The 27,983-nt window shown below is 46.4% G+C and overlaps 1 long non-coding RNA gene across 1 annotated transcript; it reads left to right on the top strand.

Annotated features, from left to right (window-relative positions):
- The first annotated feature begins 443 nt into the window (after positions 1–443).
- Positions 444–27,282, top strand: LOC125758098 (uncharacterized). Its single transcript, XR_007415838.1, has 3 exons — positions 444–516; positions 15,046–15,106; positions 27,098–27,282. It is a non-coding gene; the product is annotated as an uncharacterized LOC125758098 (long non-coding RNA).
- The last annotated feature ends 701 nt before the right edge of the window (positions 27,283–27,983 follow it).

Below are 27,983 nucleotides of genomic sequence, written 5' to 3'. Positions count from 1 at the left end.
ACCTTGCATGAAAGTGTAGCGTCCATCTATATCAAGCTAACAACCAATGGAGATTCTATCACGACGCACGATGCAGAACTAATGGTAAGCAAAAACGAACAAATGCGCGGGAAAACGAATTGCTGCTTGGACAGTGCTTTCACGAAAAAGTTCACGTGAAGAAGCCAAGAATAACGCTGCGGAGAGCGGAAAAAGGCCCCTATTTAAGTATTTCTTAAAGTATAGGTTTGCTGCTGTCTGCACTATTAAAGAAGAAACTCATTTTGCATGTTCTTACGCAAGCATGACTTTCTTCTGTTCTTTTTTTGCTGTGTGTTTCTTTATTATTATATTGCAATGGATTCGAGTTTAGGCTTCATTGTTCTTGCGTGACGTCATTGGTCACTTGACTGCGGGAATAAAGGTATAAAATCTCGCAAAGCTTAAGAAAGACACAGATAAGGTCTAGACGCCGTTTTCGATGCTTCCTTCAAAGGTCCCAGCGTTTTTCTTCTTCGTAGTTATTATTATGGCAATGTAAGTGCGGCGCCAGACGCCTATCAACAAATTTTTACCGTACTTTCTGTATGACTATTTATACAAGTTTATTAGCAAATACAAGAAACCCAAACTAAGTGCATTGTAAACACCTTGTTCCCTTTATACAAAAATAGCACGTTGAATTACACAAACCTTGAATGCGTTGTAATTTATGTTTTGCGAACATTTGTCACAGTCATGCTAATCCTGAATACTTGGTGTCAGCTAATATATCTATAGTCCAATTAAGGCACATATAAAATTGTTATCATTGTTTCATTACAATTACCGGTGTGCGAACTGTATAATTTAGAACCGAATTGAATACGAATCGAATAGTTGTCATACTGAATCGAATACTATTAGAATAGCTTTCGAATAGGAAGGCAACCATATTCAAGACAGGCCTAGAATTCTGCAACTTTTTTATATCAAACTAATTTTCACAGAGTTTAACAAAGTAATATTACCGTCACGTTTAACGAATGAAAGATACCACACTTCTGTAAACCTAGGTAAGCTCGTATACAGTTGCGACTAAATACTTCGAGGTATTTTGAACTATGGGATGCATACAGCAGTTACTTCAGTATTCAAGGTGGTACTTTGTCACCAGCTTTAAATAATACTTAGGGCTGAAAATTAAATCATGTTTATGGATTAACATCATGAATCTCATTTAACGAGAGCGAACTGAAGAAAAATTCGCTTCAGTGACACTGGCGTTTAAAGGAAAAATTCATTGAACCGGCGATGAGTAAAGCTTCGATAGTCCCGTAAAAGCATGAACTGCAAGCATCTTGCAATTGACTAAATAAAAAAACAAGAAAATTGATCCTTCGCTCTTCCTTGTTACGTTACTGCGCACCACTTTGAGGACGTAGACTGAACCACACGAACACAAGCGCAAACTTACAACTGAATTTATTGGACGGACGCATGAAGCTTTTATACAATCGCGTATCATAGCTACAAACAACCAAACCCAAAACATTTACAAAAAATGATTTTTGAAAAAGATATAAATAATATTACAGTACCAATAAACACTCATGTCGATGAATCACGCACCTATCGCATATCCCTGCATTACAAATTCAGATGCGTTATTTCCTTCTGCGTTAGTCCCAAAGATGCCATACTGACGCCGTCTGTATGAACTATCTCGGACGCCTCAATGATTTCTCGAGACATTTGATTATTATGCCTAGCGACAACCTTGGTTTCACTGAACTTCGGCTGGCATCCGCAATCTCGACAATGCAAGCCTAGGTGTCCTTGCACCGATTTATGCACATTGTTATTGTGCTCCTGGAGTCTTTCATTCAGGCACCTTCCCGCCTGGCCTACGTATTTCCTTCCGCATGTGAGCGGAAGGAAATACGCCACTTTTTCGTACGCCACTTTTTCGACACAATTCACAAACTTGTTTCCGTTGTTAGTTGTGCAAGCACTTATTCCCGTCACCTTTTACAGCGAAAGCTGTTATGAGATCATTTCACTGGCCGTTTTTGGCGCCGTAGTTGTCCGCCGCCGCCGCCGCCGCCGGTGTCCGTAACCAGTATCGATCGAAATAAGAAAAAAAAAACGAAATAAGAAAAAAACTCCAGGATGGAACGAGGTTCGAACCTGGGCCCTCTGCGTGGGAGCCCAGTGTTCAACCTCTGAGCCATGCCGGTGCCTGAAACTGCGTTGCAAAAAGGTCCTATACAGGCTTCATGTCGGAAAGGAACCACATTAGCATATGCAATATAGCGTGGTAGAAGAGTAAAATAAGCACCAAGCGTCCCACAACGCGAATTCTGTAACCAGGCGTCACACAATGCGAATTGCGCAACGAGTAGGTTGTTGAATGCTTCCAACCCATTACAAAGGACTCTGCCATAATTCTTCATCGTCATCAGGCACAGCATCAACAAAGTGCGCATAATGCCTTACATGCGTATAGCAGGTACCAACGCTCTCCGTAGAATGACGAGTGAGTGAGTGAGTGAACAACTTTATTGAACGATGAAAAATGGCACAGTGCCTGCTGCCCTACTTCTCAAAAATTACAATGATTTATAGCGTAGTGGGTTCCTCACAAGTGCACTTGTATTGGTTGCCAAGGAAGCCCATAAGCGCATGATCCACTTCCTCGGGGTCTCAGTAAAATTACACTGATTTATAGCGTAGTGGGTTCCTCGCAAGTGCACTTGTATTGGTTGCCAAGGAAGCCCATAAGCGCATGATCCATAACCTCGGGGTCTCAGTAATGTTCTTCGCCCCCCCCCCCTGTCTCTCTCCCACGTCAACGTATGTTATACAGCATGACGGGAGAGGGAAATAGTGACCGGGCGTCACCCAATGCAAATTACATAACTGGTGAGCCGTTTAAAGATTCCAACCCATTACAAAGGGCTGAGCCATAATTCTTCATCGTCATCAGTCGTCGCGTCAACAAAGTGCACATGATGCCTTACTGACGCGTAGCTGGTGCCTCGCTTCTCCGCAGAATGACGAATAATGGCTTAGTAGGTGCTTCCCAACTTCACAAAAATGCTGGTTTATGGCGTAGTGGGTACCTTTCTAGTGTACTTGTTTTGTAGCCCCAAGAGAGCTTAACGGGCTCTAGAAACGCTGCTCTTCCAGCTTTCGCTGTGACTGTGCTGCGGTTTCAGCGCAGGCCTGGCGTTTTTTCTTTCTTACGTTGCAAAGTGACAACTTACGGGGCGCTGTAAAAGCTACTTGTACTCCGACACGGCCCCCAATCTTTCCAGGCGATGGGAGACGTCGTGTAAGTACGGTATCGCCGCGGTCCTACGTAAATTCCGATTCTCGCTCTGGGGTTTATTGTGCACTCGCTCCTTCTGGGACTTCTTCACTGCCTTCTATAGAGAGTTAGCCACTGACATAGTGACATAACCCGCATACCCCACCTGTTGAAGTCGGCCAAGTTGGGCTTGAAAGCTTTGTTGTACTAAATCATGACAAGACTTCTGCAAAGCATTCTTTAGGCACGTGCTTGCAACCCCTCTTTTGACAAGTTTTGAGTGACTGAAAGAGAATGGATGCAAGGGCTTACTGGCGCGTGACTCGTATTTCCAGCACACATGAGAACTTAAAAAGCTTAGCCGCAAGTGGAGAAACCTGATGGTTCCATTTTCTGCCAACTTGTGAGTCAGCGTCAAGGGACTGCGGCCTGCCTTGAAGGTTTCCAGTACATAAGCAGCCTCGTTCGGACCTGTTCCTGACGTCATCAATAAGAAATCATCAACGAAGCGAAACGCTTTCTTCACCCGCGTTATATCCAAAGAGTTAGAGAGCGCTCTGTCATACTGTGCCAACAAGAGGTCGCTCAGCACGGGCGCAATGCAGGAGCCAATGCACACAGTCTTCGTCCTCAAAGTGGGGCGTAGTAACGTAACAATGAATAGATACCAGCAAGCCCAAGCAAGTACCCTTATTCGCTCTTCCGACATGCTCTTCCTTTGGGTTTTCCCGTCAGTACTGACTACTCGAAAAGTGTTAAAAAGATATTCGGTAATTCGAATATGCGCAATTCAATTGGAATGCCGAATCGAATACAACGCTGTTCGATTGTTTATTCGAAAGTTTCGAGTACTCGCACACCCGTAATTACAATATATGCCTGAATAATTCGTAAACCTGTCCCCCGATTTTTATTTTCACGGAACTTCTCGACATCATGATGCAGTTTAGAAAAATTGTAATGCATTTACCATGCACTAAAAGACTTTTCCTAATTTTGACAGGTTACTATTTATTTATATACGTGATTATTTATTCTACCGCCATGGTTCACACTTCAGCGTTCCCGCAGTGAGAGGCCATACATACAATAAGCTCTACTAAGCGAGAAGTACACAAATGAAATAGAATGTAATGCAGAAATAAGTGAAACAATTGACCCAAATTGATAATAAAATTTCAGACAGAACATGCCTCTAATTTGTGCTTTAACGTGAAATTTGAAAAGTCGATACTTTTCCGTTATTTTGTTCGTGCCATGATTTCGACGCGAATCCTTCGGGATGGGTTGCGCTGGGGAGCCATCCAACCGAAGAACTCGGTCTTACAATCCTGTAGAACCAAACGGTAGCAACTAATGAACCAATGTCTCAGTCATTCGCAGCAACATTTTAAAACGTCTTTTCTTTTCGGAATCGAAAATTTTGAAGCTTTATTCAAATCGTGTCATGTGGCTTCAGCTTCGATTAAAGTACATAATTGCTGCCACAGAAGAAGGCAAGCTAAAAAATTGGCCGCGTATCTGCGTGCTTCGCTGCAAATGTCGTCTAAAGACGATAGAAGAGGCGCTGCGTGAGGTATGGACGCCATCTGGCAATACGTCGGGAAACATGAGTGCTGTGTTGCGGGCTGGTAGTCCCGGCGCAGCAGCAGGCGAAGACCGGCGGTGACCAACGCGACCGGCGGGGACGCCAGCCAGCCCGAACACACGGTTTGGCGCGAAGCGCCGAAGCAGAAGAAACGTCCGCACTCAACGAGTACTCTCCACACACTCTTTTATTTACACATCGCCTAGGTAAAACAGGAATGCCAGAGCGGCGCTCCATGGCATTCGTACAGTGCAATACTGAACCGAAACCAAAACAACAATGAGTTCGTGCAGAGGGCACGGAGGAAGGCAAGTTTCAGCGCAGTCGCATTTTCAGCGCAGCTTAAGAAACTACGGTCTCTAGACTTACGTATCTATGTATTTTCTATTAAAGGAACACCCCACCTAATACTTACCTAGTGATGTTGCGCCTCAGATATGCGGACTGTTTGCTTTTTGATCAACAATGTACACAAGTATGAACCTAGTCAGCCGTTCAAGATGGCTGGCCCTTGGGCAAGTGGTTCAACTTTGGCCGAGTGGCTGAACCGAGTGACGTGCCGACAAACAGAAAGACAGACCAAAATTTCTGCGTTTAAGTTCCCCAAGAAAGACTATCGTCTTTAAAAATGAGGTCATCCGTTCACATGGTGAACTGTCGGTATTCTTTGAGCTATTTGAAAACGTGTAGATAAGCCTTCATGACTTGTAATAAAAACGTACCACTGTAGTCATTATAGTCATGGTGTCAGAATGTGTGGAGGGCTACTCGACACAGCCAAGGACAGCACGAAGGATAGCTAGAGCTCGCATACTGTAGGCGAAAATAGAGAAAATGGGACGTAGTTGATTAGGGAACAAAACATCCTTAATGATTCTCTACGTCTTTGAGAAACGCCCTCATATATGGCCTTGTAGTCCTTAAAGTTGGACCACATAAAGTGAAGTATCAACACAAACAGTACTTTGTAACAGGGTAATGAAATATTAAATGTTAATGAAGCGAAGTATGACGAACGCACCCTGCTCTATTAACTCCAATTCTTTTCCAAAAATATTATAACAATGGGCACGAACTTTATGCAGCTTAATGATCACCTCACCACCATTGATAAAGCGCGCAGATTTGAGTCGGACATATTAGAGAAAGACAGTGGCGGGTTTAGAGAGCTTGTGGTAATAGAAAAAGCTTTATAGAAATGATTTTGCATTACAAGTGTACTGTATGTATCCTCGAGGCATTATGAGGACACATCCTCTATATGTCCGAAATATTGAAATTAGGCCGCTGATTGTATGCATCTTTTCTGTGTCTGCGCATGTTGTCTCTCATATGTGACTGCCCAGTATGTATCTTTCAGTCGCATAGTGTAGCGAAATTTCTAGGGTCAAATTTCACTTGTTTCTTGTGAAAAAATATTGCGATGAAGTGCACTAATTTTTTTGCAAGTGTGATCAATTTTAGAGAATTGTGAACACCTCGGAAAAGAGTTTTTCGCAGCTGAAAGTTATATATTTTAATGGGTAAGCAAATGTTGCTTTCACAGACCAAACTTTAGTGCTGTTGTAAAAGTTTGCTTTCTTCAATTGTAAAGTCGAAAAGTATCAGCAAGACCACCTGCTCGGTTTAATTTCAATTCACATAGCTCCTCCCTGGCTGACGTCATTGAGGGAAGGCACGATTTATGATATAAATATCTGTACAAGTGCCTGTCCTTCCAGCCGTGAACAAAGTGGTGCCTTTAGCGATGGTTTAAACTACATCTTGCATGGTTGTATCCTTACCACTGGAATCTCCGATGAGTACAGGATGAGTGTAGACTACGATGCCATGGTCCATGCCACTTCTGATGTTGCCACCCACAAAGCAAATACAGCTGGTGCAAAGTCCATGCTTTTAGGGACGGCAACGATGTCAACCTGTACACGCGTCTGCCCTTCCAGCCTTGGCCGCACTGACGGCTGTTAGCGCTGAATGAGTGATATCTTCCTTGGTTATTTCATCACGTCTCCACACCAATGAGTACAGGGCGCGTTTAGCGATGATCGGTGCCACTGCTGCTGTTGCGGCCCACCAAGAAGTTTTCGCCCTGCAATGGACATCACATTAGGTTGATGACGATGAAAGAATTCCATCGGATAGAGAGATGATACGACACAGTCAGCGCTGAAACTATTACAAGGATACTGAGAAGGAGTGGACGGTCATGCAGCTACTGGGCCGCTAAGCGCGCTTTTTTGTTACAAGGTCACGTGACGAAGCAATGACGTCATTTGACGATTTCATATGAAATGGACTTGGATTTCATCACCACAGCCCCACACGTCATGCTCAGGCATTCTATGGTTTTACGGACAGCTCTAGACTGATTCGCCTCGTTCGGTTCTTCGCGCTGCTTTCGCATTCAACGCACTGAACAAAAGTTGAATGCTTCTGTGGAATTTTAACGTTGCCGCAAAGCTTCGTTTGCTTAGCGCTTCCTTAAATCGCATGCTGGATATTCGCGAGGAGCACCGGACGAACAGGCGGTGAACACACTTAACGTTATGCTGATGTCATCTCTTTGATTCCATAAGTACAGTTACATATTACCAGTCAATTTCGGCTCACACATTCTTTGCTGGTTTTAAAATTCACTATTTACTATACATCTTGAGAATAACATCACAGGAGGAATACACTGCAGTTTACTCATGCGAATGCCGGGGAGTTAGGTATTGTTTTCTTGAATTGCCACATAATAGGCAGTTATAATTAAACGGGCTTAGCGGAATAGCATGCTTAACGTAATAGCGGGATTGAAATGCGCATGCGCAGTACGCTAAAGAACTCGTAGCGCTTACCGCACGCACGCTGTTTTCAGATTTAGCATTACGTAGTGCACGTAAACCATGGCGGCGGTTTCGGAGACCGGCTACGAAGTAAAGTTGGTGTTGCTGTTGAAGGATTCACTTCGTTCGCAGCAAGTCACTGTGTTAAATGGCTTCGCTTACCTTCAGACAGCTTCGACGACCCGAGTATCACGGATAACTAAGCAGAGCTTTAGAGCGCAGCTCTTAGGCGCCCGTTTCTGTGTTGAGCGGCGTCGCCGCCGCCGCTGCCGTCGCCATCGGTGGCGTAGCCGATCGACATAAAAAAATAAAATGAGAAAAAAAAATACCCTGAATCGAGTGGGATTTGAACCCGGGCACTCTGTGTGGTAGTTCAGTGTTCTACCACAGAGTCACGCTGGTACGTGCTGAACCCCATTTGCAAAAAAGACTCTATACAGGCGTTATGCCTTGCAAGGCATTGCGTTAACCTATGTAATATAGCGTGGCACAAGAGTAAAATAACAAGCAGTCATCACGCAGTGCTAAGTGCGCTACGAGTGTGGTTTCATGCTTCCCCCCCCCCCCCACTGCAAAGTACTCAGCCATAATTCTTCATCGTCATCAGCCACATGCAGCATCAACAAAGTGCGCATAATATCTAACAGATGTGTAGCGCGTACCTCGCTTATCAGCAGAAAGACGAATAATGGCGTAGTGGGTGCTGTCCTACTTCACAAGAATTATGATTTATGGCGTAGTTGATATCTTGCAGAACGTCAAAACTTCCAACAAATTTGTCCTTGCCCCAGCACAAAGTTGCGCTCAGAATTCGCATTATGCAGTATCGTAACCGCCGGTGAATATTTTGAGATCGCTTCCCATTTTCACCGTTCCTAGGCCTAACAGGAAGATCGGTGTAAACATATCTGCAACATAAACTTTCGCTTTCGGTGCGTCGTTCATATTTATTTACTTTTATTATTACTAAACAAAGTTGTAATATTGCTGCATGCCGGGACACGGACGATCATTTTCAGTTGTTTTTTTTCTTTTTTTGCTGTTCATCTTCTTTAACACAGCCATCCACCGCAGTCACAGCTTGAACAAGTAAACGCTATCCCGCTATAGGCGATGCGCAAAGCGCCGACGACGCCATCTGCCGCCATGGCTCGGAAGCGCTCGCGGGGCCCGGCGAGCAGTGTTCCCCCGAGCGTCTATACGCGAGTGCACGGATGGATGTGTTTTTCCATTGTGATTTAAAGATTCTGGCGGGCCTCAGCAATGTCCAAAAATACCTGCTGCGTTGTCGGCTGCTCAAACACACACAAAAAATCGCCAGGAACGCACATCTACAGGTTTCCGGTGCTATTTCATGAGCGAAAGCGACGGCGGCGGTGGATTGCGGCTGTACGACATAGAAGCTAATAATTATACGCTTCGCATGCTATTCATGCCGTCGTCATAATCTTTCTTGACATGCGCAATTTGTGTGTACATGTGTCCTTCCGATGTGGAAAATAAATCAGTTATTTATTTTATTTATTTTATTTACAAGTACCTTACAGGCCTCGCCGAGGCATTGTGTAAGGGGGGCGATACAAAGTAAGAACAAAGTAAGAACAAATTGGGTTAACATCGAGTCAGTAGGAACAATGCAGAGCAACATCAACAACAACAGCAAAAAAAAAAATGTCCAAGTACAAAAACTAGTCATATGTATGTCACATGAGTAGGAAAGTTTGAAACACATACAAGAAATTCAACAGCGTGTTGGACAGATCGAATAATGCGTAGTGAAACAGACTACGCAGTTTACCGGTACTAGTTGTGATAACAAACAAGACTTAACGCAATAGCATAACTTTGATGATGAAAAAAAAAAAAAAAAAAACGGGGGATGCATGAATCATCGGAGCAAATGAACCAGCTAAGCATTATCAGTGAAATGGTTGATGAGATGCTCGCGAAATTTATCGTGATTACGCTGAAGGGCGATGCTGTTTGGAAGATCATTCCACAGTCGTATGGCACGCGGGAGTGACGAGTAGTTAAAAGCATTAGTGGTGCCGTAGACACGGGTGTAGCTGAAGTCATTGTGTAATCTGTGTGATAAGTGAGAGGAACGTTGTAATTGTGCTAGCGGTGATCGAGTGGCAGTGACATATTTATGAAAGAGAGACAAAAGCGCAATGTCACGACGTGTTGTTAACGGATGGAGTGAAAGTTCGAGCTTTAGCTGGGTTACACTGGACAAGTAGTTATAGTTCCGCGTGATAAAGCGACAAGCCCTGTTCTGAATAGCTTCTAACTTCTGTATTAAATATTTTTGATGAGGTGACCAAATGGATGATGCGTACTCTAACTGGGGTCGGACAAATGTTTGGTGGGCCTGTTTACGTACGTGAGGAGTAGTGGAATGTAGGTTGCGACGAAGATACCCCAATGATCTAGAAGCATTCGCAGAAATGGTAGTTATATGGTCGACCCATGAAAGATTTTGTGTGAGGTGAACGCCTAGATATTTATACCATGTGGTTCTAGCCAATGTGTTGTTATTGATGTTGTAAGGAAAGAGCGAACGAACTGATTTACGGGTAAATGACATAATTTTGCATTTTGAAATGTTAAGAGTCATTAGCCATGATTTACACCAGTTGTTAATGCGATCTAGGTCACTCTGGAGGGATTGATGATCATCAGCACTTTTTATGGAACGATAAACAATGCAGTCGTCAGCAAATATACGTATAGAAGATGATATGTTATTTGGCAGGTCATTAATGAAGATTAAGAATAGTAGAGGACCAAGGACGCTACCTTGCGGCACCCCGGATGTGACATCAGAAGGAGGAGAGAAGTAATTATTGACAACGGTGAACTGTTGGCGGTTAGAAAGAAAATTACGGACCCATGACAAGACTAGCGAATCTAATTTAAGCGCAGAAAGTTTTGATATTAGTCGGCAATGTGCTACGCGATCGAATGCCTTAGAAAAGTCTAGGAAGATGCAATCTATTTGTAAGTTATCGTTCATGCTGTAATGAAGGTCAGTAGTGAATTCAAATAACTGTGACTCACAGGAGAAGCCTTTTCGAAATCCATGCTGATTTGGGAAGAAGAAATGATTTGATTCTAGGTGATCGTAGATATGCGATGCGATAATGTGTTCGAGCATCTTGCAGCAAATGCATGTTAGTGAGATGGGGCGATAATTTTCGTGCGAATGTTTATTACCACTTTTGAAAACGGGTACTACCTTTCCTATTTTCCAATCAGAGGGCAGTTCGCTTGTTGATAATGACTGTTTGTAAATGTGAAGTAAGATGACGCTGGAAACTGAAATGGTATTTTTTAGTATTTTTGAATTGATTTCGTCGACACCGGAGGACGAGGACACTCTAAGGTTATTGATCAGATGTACAATGCCATTAAGTGTAATGTCAACAGCTGCCATGTAGTGGTAATCAAAATCATGAACGTAAGGGATGCTAGAATGATCTTCTTTGGTAAAGACAGATGTAAAAAACGTGTTTAATGCAATGGGAATGTCAGCATCCGAATATGGGGTGTTAGAAGCATTATGTATCGAAATATCGTTAATCATGCTGCGTTGACCGATCGTTTTCCAGAATTTACTGGGATTATTTTTTAGTAGTGCGGGAAGGTCTTCTGAGAAATACTTATTTTTGGCTTCGCAAAGGGCAGAACAGTATGATTTCAGGTAGTTTTTATAATTAACCCATGCATCTGGCGTACACTCACGCTTCGCGGCATCGTACAGTCTCCTTTTCTTTTTTCTCATATGCTGATGTTTTCTCGTAAACCAAGGGTTAGTTTTATCGTTAGATATTGTGATAAGTGGAACGTGCTTGGATACTAATTCTGTGAGCTTGTCTCTAAAAAGGACCCAGTTTCTTTCAACAGACCTTTTATGAAAATGGGGCATCATGATGTTATCATAAAAGACTTGCAGATCGGCATTAATGCAATCGTAATTAGCTCTGTTATAGTCGCGAATCTGTTTTTTCGTTACACCAGTGAAAGGAAGCGGAATGTTAATGGTGATTTGAAGTAATTTATGGTCGCTCAGTCCATCTAAGTAAGTTATGCTACTGACTGTATCAGGGGCTGTTGTAAAGATGAGGTCTAGTATATTGGGACCGCGGGTAGGTTGGGTAACTACTTGAAATAGGTTAAAATCTAAAGTCAGATCAATGAGGCCTGATGAAACAGTACATGGGGATGAATCTGTGGAAAATTGAAGTCACCGAACAGATAAGTGACGTCTGCGTGGAAGAGCTCAAGTGCTCTCGCAATGCTTTCACGCAGCTTGTCTGAGAAGGAATGATCGAAGTTTGGTGCTCGGTAACAGTTGCCTATCAATAGTTTGGTGGAAGATGTAATGCAGGCCGTCCATATGATTTCCAGATCATAATCTGTATTAATAGCAAATGGTGTTAGCGATTTCTTAATGCCAAGCAGAACGCCTCCCCCTCGCTTATGAGTGCGATCGCGCCTGTATATGTTAAATGAGCTGGAGCCTGAAAGAACTTCGCAATCACGAATGTCTGGGTGTAGCCACGTTTCAGTGAAAGCGATGATATCGGAATCACTGTCTTCGAGGAAAGATGAGACTTCAGCACACTTCGATAATATACTTCGAATATTAGTGAATGATATTGACAAGGGGGAAGACATGATGACTGGTTTCGGCTGTTTCAAGATGTGCGCACGTTCACTGCGCATGAGCTATGGATTAAACTGCATGACAGTGTCAGCCGTTGCATTGTAAATATAGGTTTTTGAGTCCATGCGCAGTTTGTCAACGGACAACTTGTACTTCTTCTTCTGCGATTTTGCGAAATTTATCAGTTTTGCCCTGGCTTTGCGAGTTGCAGGCGAGAAATCTTCGCGTATCGCAAAATTTGTTCCCTTAAGTTTAGGCCCCGATGACAGTATGAGTGCTTTGTCCTTGAAATAGGTCAGCTTCGCAATTATTGGCCTTCGCTTTTCTGGGCTATATTTTCCTAAACGGTGAACGCGCTCAAATTGAACGCTATTAGCGGTCATCTGCAATTCTTCTGAGCAGAATTTACCTATTTTTTGTTCGGACATTGCCCAGTCTTCACCTGACTCATCTTCTATGCCAAAAAATAGAAGATTCGAGCGTCGCATTCTATTTTCAACATCCTCACATCTTGACGCAATAGCCGTCAGTTGATCCGAGACGCACATAGTTTCTTCATTTTTGTCTTCCTCTGCTGTGCTACGCGAATTAACAGCTGCTTCCAAGGTCGCCACTTTAGCATTAAGTATTCGAACAGTGTTTTCATAGGTTTCCTGCTTTTCTTTGATGCTTTTTAGCTCTTCTAGTAAAGACCCTTGTGCTTCCTCAAGCTTTCGGATAGTTTCTAGCGCCGCGGCAAAAACGTCAGCCTCGCTTTTTGACATGGGACCTGGGTTTGACTCGACATCGCCAGCAAGCAAGAGCAAAAGGTTACACAAGCAAGAACAAAAGCCAGCTGAAAAAACATGCGTTCGCTTCAATATGTCTTCAAGAGCACGTGGGCACGACACCGCGAGAAGACAGCAGTTGCTACTCTTAACACAAGCCGCGTTGTTTAGGTAACTAACCTGAAACATCAAGCAGCATGAAGGCATCTTGTCTGGTGCGATGTCGTGCCCGAAGTGTAGGCTCCTTGGGTGCTTTTTATACTGCGCGCCGGCCGCCTCGAACGCAGCTGTCGTTGATCCGGGTTGCCAGACGAACGGGCAGGCTCCGTCCAGAACTGGCGCATGATGTGTCGAATTCGGCGCAGTCAGCGGCAAGCACGTCGACGGAAGGTGGTCTGGATCAATGAGCCATGACCAGATAGTCCAGGTGATAGCGGCCTGAAACATCAAGCAGCATGAAGGCATCTTGTCTGGTGCGATGTCGTGCCCGAAGTGTAGGCTCCTTGGGTGCTTTTTATACTGCGCGCCGGCCGCCTCGAACGCAGCTGTCGTTGATCCGGGTTGCCAGACGAACGGGCAGGCTCCGTCCAGAACTGGCGCATGATGTGTCGAATTCGGCGCAGTCAGCGGCAAGCACGTCGACGGAAGGTGGTCTGGATCAATGAGCCATGACCAGATAGTCCAGGTGATAGCGGCCTGAAACATCAAGCAGCATGAAGGCATCTTGTCTGGTGCGATGTCGTGCCCGATGTCGTGAGTTGTTAGTGAGCACTCGTCTTATGTGGTTCCTCGCTTCGTCCTTTGTGTATTTTCCGCGCTCCCAGTTCGCTGAACGAAGAAAATGAATTACCAACTGGCCCACCTTTCGATCCTCCTGTAAGCAATCGCGCTTTGTTTACGGCAGTGTTAGAACGATTACCGTGTTTTTATTTCTTCTTTTTTGTCGCTACGTTTTCAGCGAACGCTACTACGTTTACACTTGGTCGCCTCGCCTGCATTGTAGACACTACAATTCACATGAGGTTGTTATTACTGATAAGACGCGATACCTTGGCTCACTTGAAAAACGAATGGCGCGAAGCGCAATGCGAGAGAATGTAGGGCAGGTGACGGCTCCTTTAAAAAAGCGCCGTGGAATCACACGTGTGCTGTATGAAATCGGCTGCATTCTACCTATTGATGGCACTGGAATGCGATCATCGGTGCAGAATGTTCGCTGTGCACTTCTGCACCGATGATGACAAGCTTATCGTTTATTTTTTCACAAGTTTATCGTGCTGGTTTCAAAGTTTTACCAACGCTGACCCTTCACGTGGCCGACCCTGTGAAATCTATACGCCGGTGCGACAGCGCTCCCACAAAATCTACTATATCAGCACATGGCACGTAAACGAAGCTACTGTGTCGAGAAAAAACATTGGTTCACGCGTCAACGCATGCAGGCGTTAGTGATCGGGACGTTATAAAGAAAGCGGTGTACTTACGATGAGCTCCACTTCGTAGGAGAGGCTTGTTGTCGATTGTCTGTGACAAACACTTGTCGCGTATGGGGACATTGTCGTCCCACACAGCTGTGACATCGGACACATGTCACTATTATAAAGTGCGGCTCCTTTGCGCACACTGTTGCCGCAAAAGTAATTATCTGGGACGCGCACAACCGGCGAATCGCACGCGCGCAAATGAGGCGTCTGTTACGCGACCCGCGAGCGGTTCCAACGGCCGCCGCTACGTGGCTTTCAGTGGCGCCCCTATAGGCGCTGCGCATCGCGGATTCTAAAACGCGCTGTGCGCAACGAACGTTTTCGGCACAGTAACGCTACTCCCTTAACTCCCGCTATCACGCTAACGCTAAATTAAAATTGTCTAACATGACGCTGTAGCTGGGAGTGTAAAACAATCCCATATTTATTTTCCAGGACCGAGGCTTCCGCCGAATGGCCATATTATGATACAGACGACGTTTGCGTGGGTCAAAGCGTAAGTCCTTGAGCCGGAACTTCAGATCTTTATGTGTTTCATCTAGGAAGTCTCTGTACTTACCAATATGTTTCACAACAGACGCGTTTCATCAGCACTCTAAAGGCATTTCTCAACTACTTATATTCCTGGAAGGCGGCCGGGAAAACGCGAGCAACTGTTTCGATAACAAAGAAACATAATTTGTATCTATAGGTGTATACGCGGTCGTTACAGTTGTCGGGAGTATTCTAAGCCAGAAGGGAACCTTTAAAAAGCAACAAGCCCTGTTTTCTCTAAACCACACGTTATGTGTCTCTCTGGCTGGCTCCCTCTGTGTTGTTACTGCTTGTCTCCTACTTCTAATTTCGCTTTCATTTCTACAATTATGGGGGGACGAGAGAAACACAATCTTTCTCTTATATAACTAAAGCTCGGGTTATTGCCTGGTATAGGACGATATAACTGAGTTCTTTACGTTCTATATATATATATATATATATAAGTATACATTACATCATAACTCTAATGTGTTGACTGCACTTGACTGCACTTTTACAAGTCTTGTTCTGCCCGTGATGATTGCAGTGTCCTGGTGATGTAGTCGCTGTGTTTAAACAATCATTAGAAAAAATAGTGTTCACAGGTATATTATTTCAACCTGACAAACGCAGGCATCAAAGTCACAGAAACTCCATAAAAATATTTGACAGATCTCACGTGCCGTGGGAATCGATGTTATGCGAAGCATGCGCGGGATGGTGACTGGCGTAATTTTTCACATCGCGGGAAACGTTACGGAATGACGCTAGAGAAATATGGAAGTGGTATACGCACACTCATATGTTGGAGAGTCGCATATCTATTATATAACCAGTTGTTTACTGTTGCGTAACGATAGCAACAGTAACACGGGTGTTACGTACACCAGACGCGGTAAGCTGATTTGTAGTGCTTATATTCTTCAAAACTGGATAGCACGAATCCTAACAGGACAAAGAAGGTAAACAGATGCACAGGACAGGCGTTACTCGTAACTAAGCTTCATTCAGCAAAGTTTCCCTAGATATATAGACAGCCGAGTGGCACGCGCAGGCGCACTGCACGTGACAGATACACGTACTGTGACGGTTACAGTTGTTATGCTTATACTTGTACGTTATGAAGGAGAACACACGCACGTTTCACGAACCCGTGTGTACGTGTAGGAGGGGTTCTTGACAGTTCTTGAACTAGGTCATCATCACCGTGATTAGTGAGCACCAGCAGCTGGACCGGACTTGCTTTAATCGGATCCGTTCCTGATCGCGGCTATCAGGAGTCTAAGTGTAGTGAAGTGCGAGGTGTAGTGCAGCTGGTGGAAATCCTGGATGCCTCCAACGATGAAATGATCTATGATGCCTCCAGTCGTGGACGTGGTAGAGAGGTCTTTTGATGCCCTCTCCACATCGAATCCGTCTTTCACGCAGTATAAGGACCAAGTGTTGCTGAGTCTTGATAAATCAATGTTGAAGTCACCGGTAATCATTAGGGGCCTGGTTCTCTCAGCAGATTTATTGTAGGAAGCATTGACGCCGGTTTTTGCGTAATCCACGTGGTCCAGGTTGCGGACCACGTGGTGTGGATGGTAAGTGAGCGTCTTCCAGGGGTGTTCTTGCTTCAGTTTCCTTACTTTCCTTGTGTCCACCGCGGTGGTGTAGCGGTTAAGGTGCTCGGCTGCAGACGTGAAGGTCGCGGGTTCGATCCCGGCAACGGCGGTCGCATTTCGATGGAGGCAAAATGCTGGATGTCCGTGTTCTGTGCGATCTCGGTACACGTTAAGCATTACTTGATAGTCAGAATTTCTGGAGCCCTTCGCTACGGCGTCTCTTATATGATATCGTGGTTTTCGGACATAAAACTCCAACGATTAATATTATTATCACTTTCCTTGCGTGTCAATGTGTGTGTACGTGGTTACTGTGTTGGTTGAGACTCTGTATCACCTGTGGCGCATACCCGCATAACATTAGGTCTGGTTTACGGGTATGTGCCACACGTGACTGAGAGAAAGGGTTTCATGACCTACGCGACAGGTATTTTGCGTTATTCATGTTATGACCAGTGAATCGTGTTCGTCATACACCGATCACCTGCTATGCCAATTTCGGTATGTTACAAGTAATGGAGACGACCAGGAGAGCGTCCAGACGTAGGCGGCTAGATAGAAAGATAGATAGATAGATAGATAGATAGATAGATAGATAGATAGATACGTAGATAGTACCGGCCAAAGTGCCTGCGGGTCGCTCGTGGTGCGAGCACGGACGGGCCGTATGGCCCATGTACTTTGGGAATTCGACAGAAATGTAGATACACTACGAGGAAGAATGAGGACACCTGAAAAGCCCTCTGAAGCGGGGCGCCTTGCTGAGCGATGGCGAACCGCCCTTCTCAGCGAGGCCCCCGAAGACCAGGAGTGGGCCGTCCAGCGGGCCAGGGCCGTCGCCGAGGACCTCGAAAGATGTTCCTCGAATGGTGGATCCCTGGCAGCCTAGCCCTGGGCACAATATCAACCGTTGGGCAAATAAAGTTTATTCAACTCAACTAAGAAATGCTTCACATTTAAAATTGTAACTCTTCTGAAGTGTCAGAGAATTGTTTTGCTCGTGTCAGAAACCTGCACAAGAGTGTGCAAATACGGGAATATACCTTCGCCAATATAACCTTTCAGACATCACCAGGTGCGCTTCTTGCCGCTAAACATTTTCCCAACAAGTGGCGGAGCTTTTCGCAGTTAGAATGATCCAGTAATTTTATCTGCACGTTCTGGGACTTGCCTCTTATGTTTCTCTGCGTCCCGAGAGACGAGTGCACATTAAGGTGTAACGAGCATTCATATTGCGCTTGTGCAACCTCCTTGCAGAAAGAACTCGACCGCCATTAGTGGGCAAGAGATTTCGTAGGAAAGACCCAAGTGACCGAAATAGAAACACAATTGGCTGACCTTCCCCAAGTTATCCACGACACCATCACGCGTCAGGTGGAGAGTGTCATCGCACAGTTGACATAAGCCGTAACTCACATTATCCAAAAATGAATACAAGACAGCCCGCGCGTCCTTAAGCGCGTAGAGCCCATTAGGAACGTTAACCGCCCCTCAAAATTTAACAGAGTCACTCCCGATGAGTCTGACTTCTCTGAAGACTCCGGCACGCCTGCACCGGGCGCTAGCGGACTGGGCGTTCTTAACAACGCACCCCACCCTCCGTCTCCGACCATGGCCCGCAACCATAACCGGCAAGCCAGAGCAACTCAGCCGCTTTTACTAACACAGTGGAACTGCAGAGATCTCTGCCTCTACCTTGAGACCTTGAGTTCCTCGCTGCTATGGTTGCCTTTCAGGAACCCGGCACCGGCGTCAAACACAAACTACACTACGTTTCAGCATAACCCGCAGACATGCATACTTGTTCACAAGCAGTATACTGCGGAGGTCACACTCCCCACAACACCGCTTTTTCCATACAAGATGGTTTCGGTGCTGCCAATAAAGCGATCTGAGCTACCTGTACATATTCTAACCATTTACTGCCCCCTAAAACTTAAGAACGTGACGTTCAGCGAAACGTTTGCTCAAGCTATGCAGGTGGCGGGAAGGGACCCCTCCTGATCGTCGGCGACATCAATGCCCCGAGCAGGCTGTGGGCGTACCCCCGAGAGGACACGCATGGGAGGAAGCTTGCGCAACTTCTGTCCACACTTGCGCTCACCCACCACACTGATCCCGCCAACCCAACACGTGTAGGCAATTCTGTTCAACGAGACACTTGCCCGGACCTCACATTTACGAGAAACATACGCCATGCCGACTGGCTGAATACACAGGACACTCTCGGTAGTGATCATTGTCTAGTAAACACCACCATCTACATGCGTCGCTTGAAATGCCCACTAACACAAGCCCGTGTTCCAGACTGCACGACTTTCCGCACCTCTCTACCTATAGTAGACCCCCTTAAGTCCAGATACAACACCTGCTCGAAATCGCTCACGTCTACACTCAAGCAACACGAACGCCAGATACAGCTCACGGAAACACAAACGAACGTGGACAACCACCTTCTCCATCTTTGAGAGGCCCGCCGCAGCATCACCAAACGATGGAAAAAACAGAAGCACACCAAACGTCTCAGGAAGCGCATCCCGGAGCTCACGCAACAAGCTGCGGAATATGCGGCTCTGCCAGCCGACACTCACTGGGTGGACCGGTGCAACATGGCTGCGCGCCTGATGCCTGGCCGCAGCACGTGGCGCCTGTTCCGCGCTCTCATCGGTCCAACACAAACACGCGCGGAAACCCAACGCCACTTACATAAGACCATGCACAACTTTACAGGAACGACAACACAGCTAGCGCACACGCTCAGGGAGCGATACCTGTGCACCACCAAGGACCCCCGGACGGCCGCGTACTCTTATGCAGGCAAAGAGAACACGCAGCTGGACACTCTGTTCCAGCTCCACAACCTCCGGGCGGCTTTACGCAAGATGAAGCTGGCACTGCACTCGGGCGTGACCACGTTACTGTCAAGCCCTTGGCCAACTTCCCGACGCAGCTTACGCCGCGCTGCTGAAGTACATCAATAGAATTTGGGATGAAGAGACTCCTCTCTGTTTTGATTGGAAGGCGGCTCACGTGACCTTCATCTCGAAGGCTTGCAAACACATTGACGTAGAGAACCTTCGCCCCATCTCCCTCGCGTCTTGTGTCGGCGTGCTGATGCAGACGATGGCGCGCGACAGACTCTCCGACGTTCTGGAAACACATCACATTTTCTCGGATACCATGTTCGGTTTCCGCCCTCAGAAGGCACAGGATATACTTCTGCAGCTCCACCATGACATATTAGATCCTGTCAAATGTCCCCACAACGACATGGTAGTTCTGGCCATGGATCTGAAGGCGCATTCGATAATGTCAAGCATGAAGAAATCCTTGACCACCTCAGCCACACCAACTGTGGTTACAAAACATTCAATTACATTAGAGAGTTTCACACAGACCATCAAGCTTACATACGCATACAAGATGCGGAACACGGGCCATACACCATCGGCTCGAGGGGAACACCTCAAGGCGTGGTCCTGTCTCCCCTCCTCTTTATTTCGCCATGCTTCATCTTTCCTCCAAATTGGCTTCTCTGCCCGGGATACATCACGCTCTTTATGCGGATGATATGTGTGATAATATGGGCAGAACAGTGACACCGGTGCAGACGACAAAGAAGAGCGCATGGGATCGGAAAGCGCGTGACAGCGTTCGAGGCAGCCCAGCGTGCAAGGACAGAGGGCTCTCGGCTGGACGCCCGGTCCGGGGAACTAGGTAACGTCTTCTAGGCGCTGTGCTGTCCTGGACTCCTGCTGGGTGACTGGCCCAGGGACCAGGCGATCCGCTGCTGTTCCGGCTGCCGTTCCTGACAGCTGGACAATCGGCGAACGAGGTCTGTATTCCGGCTGGGTGACTGGCCCAGGGAGCAGGCGAGGTTTTGCTGTTTCGGCTGCCGGCCCGAGTGGCTTTGAGTTCCGGTTTGCTGTAGACTGCTGGTCCTGCTGTCGTTCCGGGTGACTGGCACGACCCCGGTGTGCTGCTGGGACGAACGCGGTGGCTGAGAGCTGCTCCTCTGCTGCGGAGCTTCCAAGTGACCGCTACCCTCCTGCTGCTGCTGCGGCCGAAGGCCGTGACATGCCGTGGGCCAACTCACGTTGAGGACGTCAACGAGCCAGCGCGCGTTGCCCCGAGTGATCGCCGTCCAACAAGCCCAAGCTAAACATGGCGAGAGACTTCTAATTTAGAGACAGATTTAGTACAGGATTGCATGTGACAGGCTATTTTCAGAGATCCTTCATTAATAGTTGCTTTTTACCTGTAAATATATTTGTGTGTGTGTGTGCACTCGTGCCTCGATTGTTCCTTGGCTAGTGGTCCTGGACTACGTCACAATATCACAATCTGGGCCACAGAAGGCAACCTGGCCCACATGGAGTCTTGCCTGCAAGCAGCGGCGACCGTAGGCGACGACTACGCGACCTACTATGGACTCCTGTGCCCCACAGCTAAATCAAAATTTGTGCACGTACGCCATTTCCCTCAGGACACAGCTACGCATCAGTCTCCCCTCGGGACCGATCCATGAGTCTAAGGAGTTCCTCGTCCTTGGCCTCTTCATACACCACCAAAAGAGGGCCGACACCCCTCTGGCCAAACTTCGTACGGTGGGCGACCAGGTGGGCCGTACGGTCCGCCGAGTCTCGAACAAGCGGGGCGGATTACGAAGCAAGGATGCACTGTCGCTTGCCCATGCGTTCGTAACGAGTAAAATTCTCTACTCCACCCCCTACTTGCACCTGCGCAAACACGAGGATGACCAACCGGAGGTCATCCGCCGAGAAGTCATGAAGCGGGCTCTCAACCTCCCGATCACCAGGCCCAACCAGAGACTTCTGGCCCTGGGCGTAGTGAACACCTTCCAGGAGCTTGGGTAAGCCCACCTCGTCAACCAGTACACGCGTCTTGCAGTGACCCATTCCGGTCGCCGCCTCTTGGACTGGCTGCACCTCAAACACGACTACCACACTGAGGAAAGGGCGAGAGTGCCACAGCCCTGGAGACGCGCCCTCCGGGTCCGACCCCTTCCCTACAACATGTCCAGAGAAGACCACAGCGGTCGTCACCAGGCGCCAACAACACGTGTGTTACGTGGACGTTGCAGGCCCACACCACGGGGGGTGGTATACGGCCGCAGTCGTACACAAGACAAGAACAGTAAATGGGCTCACTTTCAAAGCCTACAGTGCAACACACGCGGAAGAGATTGCTATCGCTCTGGCTCTCGCCTATCCCTCGTCGAAACACATCATCACCGACTCGCGAGGGGCCTGTCGGAACTATGAGCCAGGATTGGCTCCCCCGCTTGCTCATCGCATACTGCAACCTAGCTGCCGATACCTCGATCCAACTCCGCGTAATCTGGTTTGGGTGCCTGGTCACTAAGGACTCCAGGGAAACAAACAGGCCGATGAGGCCCGCCAGCGCATTCCTTCCCGGATTAACTCCCTGTCTTTGGAAGCCTAATCCCAATCAGACAGTTTGGCCCTTTCATTCAAAGAGATCACCGGTTACCACAAAAACGAGCACCGGCGCTATCCAGACCCTTGTAAGGGACTGGATCGCACTCACGAGCGCCTCCTTTTAAATGTTTTCACCAACACTGTACTGTGCGCGGCGGTGCTATAACATTTCAATTCATCCTTTGATGGCGCATGCCAGTTCTGTGGCTCTCCATAGTGTGGGCGTGCCAGTCAAACCCATCGATCCCTCCAATCTCAAATCCACTAGAGAGAACCAGGAGGCGGCCCTGCTCGGCTGTCAGGATCTGAAGGCTCAAAAGGCGCTGGTTCAACGGACGCGGGCGGCGTTCCTTGCTAATGGAGCCCTGGAATAGGGGCTCCACCTAGTACTTTGAGGGGAGGCGTCCAATACGGCCCCAACCCAATCATCATCATCAGCCTGTCTACGCCCACTGCAGGGCAATGGCCTCTCCCATGTTCCACCAATCAACCCGGTCCTGTGCTCTCTGCTGCCACGTTATACCTACAAACTTCTTAATCTCATCTACCCACCTAATTTTCTGTTTCCCCCTCACGCGTTTGCCATCTCTTGGAATCCAGTCACTTACCCTTAATGACCACCGGTTATCCTGCCGACGCGCTACGTACCCGGCCCATACCCATTTCTTCTTCTTGATTTCAACTATGATGTCCTTAACCCTCGTTTGTTCCCTGACCCGCTCTGCTCTCTTCCTGTCTCTTAAGGTTACACCTATCATTTTCCTTTCCATCGCTCGCTACGTCGTCCTCAATTTAAGTTGAACCCTCGTTGTAAGTCTCCAAGTTTCTGATCCGTAAGTAAGTACCGGTAAGATGCAGCTGTTATATACCTTCCTCTTGAGGGATAGTGGTAGATTACCATTCATGATTTGATAATGCTTGCCGAATGAGCTCCATCCCATCCTTATTCTTCCAGTTATTTCACTCTCATGGTTCGGCTCCGCGGTTACTAGCTGTCCTAAGTAGACGTACTCCTTTACAACTTCCAGTGTCTCGCCACCTATCGCAAAGCGCTGTTCTCTGCCAAGATTGCTCCACATTACTTTAGTTTTATGCATATTAATTTTCAGACCTACTCTTCTACTTTCCGTATCCATCTCAGTAATCATGAGCTGTAATTCGCCTCCCTCGTTACTCATCAATGCAATGTCATCAGCGAATCGCAGGTTACTGAGATGCTCTCCATTAACTCTTATCCCTAATTCTTCGCAATCTAGGGCCCTGAAAACCTCCTGTAAACACGCGATGAATAGCATTGGAGAGATCGTGTCTCCCTGCCATAAGCCCTTCCTTATTGGGATTCTGTCGCTTTCTTTATGGAGGACTATAGTGGCTGTGGATCTGCCGTAGATTTCTTCCATTATGTTTATATAGGCTTCGTCGATGCCCTGATTCCGCTGTGCCTGCATGACTGCTGATGTCTCCACCGAATCAAATGCCTTCTCGTAATCTATGAAGGCTATGTATAGGGGTTGGTTGTAGTCCGCGCATTTCTCTATCACCTGATTGGTAGTATGAATATGGTCTCTTGTTTGGAAGCCTGTACAAAATCCTGCCTGGTCCCTTGGTTGATTGAACTCTAATCTCGTATTAATTCTGTTAGCAATTACTTTTGTAAATAGCGTGTAGACAACGGACAGTAAGCTGATGGGCCTGTAATTTTTCAGGTCCTTGACGTCCCCTTTCTTATGGATCAAGATGATGTTGGCATTCTTCCAAGATTCTGGTATCCTCCCCGTCGAGAGACACTTCGTATACAGGGTGGCCAGTTTTTCAGACATAATCTCTCCACCGTCCTTCAACAGGTCTGATGTTACCTGATCGTCACCAGGCGCTTTGCCTCTTTGCATTCCCTTTAGGGCTTTCTTTACTTCTCCTGTCAATACTGGTGGGATGTCAGATTCCTCTGGGCTATTACTGCTTCTTACGTTATCATCCTGACTGTCTCGGCTGCTGTACAGTTCTCTGTAGAACTCTTCCGCTACCTCAGCTATTCTATCCATATTGGTTGTCACCTTGCCTTCCTTGTCCCTTAATGCATACATCCGATTTTTGCCTATGCACAGTTTTCTCTTTATAGCTTTGGGGCTTCTTCCGTTCTTTAGAGCATGCTCAATTCTCTCCATATTATGCTTTATTATATCGGCTACTTTACGCCTATTGATTAACTTCGAAAGCTCCGCCAGCTCTATTTTGTCTGTTGCATTTGAGGCTTTCATAGCTTGATGTTTCCTAATGAGGTTTTTCGTCTCTTGGGATAGCTTACCAGTGTCCTGTCTAACGACTGTACCCCCGAATTCCACTGCACACTCCTTAATGATACTAGTCAAATTATCATTTATTGCGTCAACGCTAGGGTCAGCTTCCTCAATTAAAGCCGCATACCTATTCTGAAGTGAAACTCTGAATTCCTGTACTTTCCCTCTGAGAGCTAGTTCATTAATCGGCTTCTTACGTATCAGTTTCTGCCGTTCCTTCCTCACGTCTAGTTGAACTCTAGATCTTACCATTCTATGGTCACTGCATCGGATCTTGTTAACTACTTCCACATCCTGTACAATGTCCAGGTGGCCGCACATTTCATTTTTCGTTTCGCCATTAGGACTCCTTCACGTCCACTTACGGATAGCCCGTTTTCTGTAGAAGGTATTCAAGATCCGTAAACTATTGCGTTCTGCAAAGTCTACTAGTAACTTCCCTCTGGCGTTTCTAGAGCCGATGCCATATTCCCCAACTGCATGATCTCCAGCCTGCTTCTTGCCTACCTTTGCATTAAAGTCGCCCATCAGTACAGTACACTGTGTCTTTACCTGACTCTTTGCTGATTCTACGTCTTCGTAGAAGCGTTCAACCAGTTGATCATCATGGCTGGATGTAGGCGCGTAGGCCTGTACCACCTTCATCTTGTACCTTTTATAAAACTTAATTACGATACATGTCACCCTCTCATTAATGCTATAGTATTCCTCTATATTACCAGCTATATTTTTATGAATAAGGAACCCCACCGCTAGTTCTCTTCTGTCAGCTAAGCCACGATAGCATAGGACGTGTCCGTTCTTCTGCACTGCATAAGCCTCCTGTGGCCTCCTAACCTCACTGAGCCCTATTACATTCCATTTAACACTCTCTAATTCCTCGAATAGTACAGCTAAACTCGCCTCACGAGATAAAGTTCTAGCGTTTTACGTAGCCAAATTCAGATTCCAATGGCGGCCTGTCCGGACCCAGAGATTCTTAGCACCCTCTGCTGCGTTGCAGGTCTGACTGCCGCCTTGGTCAGTTGCTTCGCAGCCGCTGGGGACTGAGGGCCGAGGGTTAATTGGTGTATTCATATGGGAGGTAGTGGCCAAGTGCTACACCAGGGTGGCGAATCCTGCTCTCGTGAGGGAGTGCATTGCTGGCTGTGGTCGCCAGTGAGGCTGCACCCCAGGCCTTTTTACACAATTCCATCATCACGCGGATTTTTTTTTAATCCGGTTGGGAATTGTCCGGCACCGGGATTCGAACCATGGACCTCTTGCATGCGAAGCTCATGCTCTACCACTACGCCATCGCTGCAACCCCAACCCAATCACCTCTGGGTAATCTTTTATTGGTGCCACCACCACGTCGGTGCCATCCGCGCTGGTGAAGGCAGGAGGGTCGCTGATGCTGGGGACACCGGGACATGCCATCGCTGCAAGAGTAGGTGTTTGCTGGGTGACGTCTTGAGACATTGGAGATAGTTATATATATATATATATATATATATATATATATATATATATATATATATATATATATATATATATATATATATAGATATATAAGGTCTTTCGCGCACAAGTCAAAAGAAGCTTACTTCGAGTGTGTGTGACACGCCTTGTTTTTTCTGTTACTTCTGGATTCAGCGCATATATATATATATATATATATATATATATACGTATATTTACAAGGGTTGTTCAGAAAGGGCCCTTTTGTCCGAAAACAAATAAATCTTCATTTCAAAACGTTTTCATTGGCGGGTTAATTCAGTAAATTATACTTCACTTTCTACACAGACGCCGTTAACTTCTATGCACTTTCCGTACCGCTGCACCAGTTTCTTTAGTCTTTCGCTACAGAATTCGCCGCCTGGAAATTCTTTGCGGTTTGAGTTGTTCAGTAATCATTTTTGGTAGCCATCTTTTACACACTTTGTGAAATCCAAGCTTTTCAGTTGCAATAGTGTATATTGTAGCGTGGCCAAAAAAAGGAAATTGATCCGACAGACCACTAACGCTCAGTCGTCGATCTAATCGCAATTCGGGGGCCCCTTGTCGAACAGTTTCATCGGTCTTGACGGTGGGCATGGAACGCCGCTCTTCGTCGTGCACATGGTGCGGTCATTTGGGAAGTCTCGACATCATTTTCTGTCCTTTCCTTCACTCATCACTGTACATCCATCAACTAAGCAGAACTTCGCGTCCATTTGAGAAGCTGATGATCCTTCTGCACTCAAAAATCGAGTTACAGCTCACACTTCACCACAGGAGGGAGCAACGGTTCTCGCGCACATTGTCGTCCCCATTGCCTGTCAAACAGCGACTCCTGAACAAGAACAATAACTTCAGTACCTTCGTGAAGAATTACCAGATGGCGCTGCACAAATATATATTTGTTCTGAGGGGTAAGTACTTCAATATGAGGAAATGGCCCGCAATTATTGAATCGCGTTCGTATATATATATATATATATATATATATATATATATATATATATATATATATATATATATATATGTGTGTGTGTGTGTGTGTGTGCTTGCGCTGTCCTACTTACACTGATGTGTCATTACCATTCCTACAATAACCTTTACTTTTATTTCTTTGTTACAGTGTTCTTCTGATGGAAGCAATGGTTATCCGCCTTGCCCTGTAGAATGCAGCTGCATGCCAGGCCGTAATCGCGACGGGAATGGTGTAAGAGTAGGCTATTGCGCCTGACAGCCTGCTTTGACATAACGCTGAATAGAGTAAATAATAAAAAGGATTCTTGATTCGTCGTTCTCAGGAACGAATCAAAACAGATAAAAAAGTGTCAATTGCACTCTTATTTCCGATGGTTTCACAGATGTTATCACAGCGTTCGCGGGCATAACACCAAACTTCTTTAGTGTAAGCGACCTTTTTATAGTTAACATTGTTTCACCTGTTATTTCTGCTGTTACAATGAACAGTGCATCATGTGGTACATTGCATCATGTTTTCTGCGGAACACTCCCGGCCCCGTGACTCCCGGGGTCAATGGAGCAGCAATTTATCGTCCGGGTTGCGCTGAGGAGCGACGTGATAGTCATTTTGGCGATACACACCTCCAGCTACTAAAATACTGGATCTGGGAAGAGGAACGAAATGTTCGCCTCACAGAGTGTACGACACAGCGCCCACCTACCGGTTCTGACCTCGTTGCTCGGCGTAGCACATGTTCCATGAAACCTTGCCACTACAAGCAAGTTACAACGCTTCGATTGCACCACAGCTCTTGACCAAGCATACTGTCACTGCGTTGCTAGGTATGTTTGCCTCTCTAAGTCATGACGGTCACTTTATTCGCCAGCAGACCTTCAGTTGTGATGGCGACACTATGAACACTTTCGTACGGACACTTTTGATTCACATCGGAAATTACCGCTGGTGCACGTTCCAGTAGAGCTGTTTGAAATCGCTGAGCTTCAGCGTGCAGTCCACGTGTTACCGTCTCTATCGAGATACGGATTGTGCG

The sequence above is a fragment of the Rhipicephalus sanguineus genome, chromosome 4 (assembly GCF_013339695.2).
Source record: "Rhipicephalus sanguineus isolate Rsan-2018 chromosome 4, BIME_Rsan_1.4, whole genome shotgun sequence".
NCBI classification, from domain to species: domain Eukaryota; kingdom Metazoa; phylum Arthropoda; class Arachnida; order Ixodida; family Ixodidae; genus Rhipicephalus; species Rhipicephalus sanguineus.
Note: the sequence above shows the minus strand (reverse complement) of the source record. Positions and strands in the feature narration are given on the sequence as shown.